Source organism: Pseudophryne corroboree, chromosome 6, assembly GCF_028390025.1.
Source record: "Pseudophryne corroboree isolate aPseCor3 chromosome 6, aPseCor3.hap2, whole genome shotgun sequence".
NCBI classification, from domain to species: Eukaryota; Metazoa; Chordata; class Amphibia; order Anura; family Myobatrachidae; genus Pseudophryne; species Pseudophryne corroboree.
This window is the reverse complement of record NC_086449.1, coordinates 537389508-537392030: the sequence shown is the minus strand read 5'-3', so window position 1 is coordinate 537392030 and position 2523 is coordinate 537389508.

Sequence of the window (2523 nt, the reverse complement as noted above, 5' to 3'; positions counted from 1 at the left end):
TCTTAACCTGTTGCTGGCATTCAATAGGGATCCCCGCAAGGTAATCTGGACTTAGCCGCGCCCGACGGGCTTGTCACGACCCCCTATCTGGCTCACCTGGGTTAGCACTAGAAAGGGTTCATTTAAGAGTCACCGATATATTGGACTTGCACCAATGGTAGAGAATATTAGACTTGCACCAATGGTAGAGAATATCAGGCTTGCATCGATGGTACAGAAGACGATATTGGACTTGTACTGTTGATAGAGGACAATGGACTTGCACCGATGATAAAGTTTATCAGACTTGCACAGATGGTACAGAATATCGGACTTGCACCGATGGTAGAGGATACTGGAAGATACTTAGAGAGAAACTATACTGGGATCAGAATCCCCAGGAAACGGATAGGATTGCTGGAGAGCACAGACACAATGCTCACACCCAGAGCTGACAACCTTGGCCTTGCAAACCAGAAAGCTTTATACCCAAGTGTTGTTCTTGATTGGCTGGAAGTGACAGCTGAACTTCAGGCTGTACAGGATTGGTTCGAATTATATCACCTGGACAGGACAAGATGGCGACATCCATGTTACTGGTCTGGAGGGAACTGCACCATGTGGAATGCCAGCAGCGCACCCTGAACCCCACTCTGCATTTACATGTGTGCCAGACGAGGTAATCCTGGAATCCTGCTCTGTGAACCCTAGTGCGGCATCCATTGTACCTCCAGACTTGGCTGCAGAAGTGATCATCGCCGCACGAATCCAGCACCTTCTAGCTGTTACACCACACCAGCATCTTACCAGCCACCAACCAGTTATGAAAGAATGCTAGGTTTTGGGAGCTTTACCCTTAGCCGTGACAGGTGTGTGCATATTTAACTCTGCAATATCTATACCTGCAAACACATCTTTCACAAAAATTTAAAAGTAACTCTCCTTTAGCACTTTTGCATATGCGTGTGCACTCCCTGCAAGTTCCAGTTTCTATTTATCCCAAATGTCCCTTTTTGTCAGCACTGAGCAACTACAGAGGGATCAATCATGCATTAGAACTATATCAACCTATATCTATTAAAAACATTTGAATGTTCCCAAAACAAGTTATGAGAGCCATTTACCAAATGCTGGATAAATAAAAATAATTGTGCACAAATATACAATAGAGTTAATAAATCTCACCATTCTTTTTTGTGTAATTCTGTTCTTTTTATTAGCCAGCTATAAATGCACACCAGCAGAAGTCACCCAGTTATTACCTAGTAGAAAAAGTTCACATTTTAACCTTCTTTTAGTAAGGTTAAAGAAAGAGACACAAGTCCATCTTTGTATTGACCATGTATATGCTTGAACATACTGATTAGCATCTAGGACCTGCTAAGATACTGAGGGACAATGACTACATACTTTCAAAAATGAACACTGTTGATATGATAAGATTTCTAATTTGATACCCAGAGAATATGATGTCTGCTTTTGACGTGGTCCAGCAGCAGGGCCAGCATTTGAGATGATTCCTGCTGGTAGAATCAGCCTTGGCTGCATGCTGCACATTTTCTTTTGACCTTTAGCCCGATGCTAGCACTTTTCTTCCCAGGAGTAATAAGGTGAATTTCATTGCGAGTGAATGGTGTTGGCGAGTCCATTACTATTGGCTGCAGGTAGAACTTATACAAATATAAAAATCCCAATTACAGTAGCTCAGACGTGTCACGCTCCGGGGTTTAAAATCATGTGTCTTACTGCTGCGGTGCATGTCTTCTTGTGAGGTCCGCTTGTGCTATTTCCACAATTTGCACCCGGCCGATGCAGGGGTCCACTCATGCTGACTCTACCCGACGCTTCCAGCAGCCAGCCACTATCCCAGAGCATGATGTTGCACAACGCTCTCAACAGCTTACCACTGTCTAAGAATGTGGCTCTCCGCGGTCCTCTACTCTCTCTATTTCTACTCAGCTACCTGGTGCTTTGGGCCCACACCAAAGTTCCCTACAAAACCCAAACATGGGCACAGCCATGTTGTATTCAGTCAGCTGTCTCACCACAGCCAATCCAGATGCTTCTCCAAGACCAGCTGATCGCAATAACCAATGAGCATATACTCACTGCTATAAAGGGGTCTTCCTGTTAAGCCCAAATTGCCAGTACAACGTTGCTTCTTCAGAAGTTACAGCTCTGTGCTGAGCTCCATGATACTCTGTTCAGTACAGTTTTAGTTCATGCAATTCCAGATTCCAATCTGGTTCTGTTATCTCTGCTCTACCGCAGCACTCCAGCTCCAGTGTGGTTCTACAGAGACTATCCTGACAGAGTCGAAGGAAAACATCCCATTGGAAGAGTGCCACACTAGCAGGCAAGAGCTGGTCAGCAGTGAGCAGAATCTATATGTACAGTTATGTATCAATGGATCGACAGTCAAAAGGACGACAATGTCTAGGTCTACACCTAAAGGGCAACATGGTAAAAAGGCCGACAGGGTCGACAGGTTGACACGGAAATGGTTGACACATGAAAAGTTTTTGTGGTGTCAAAATTTCTCTT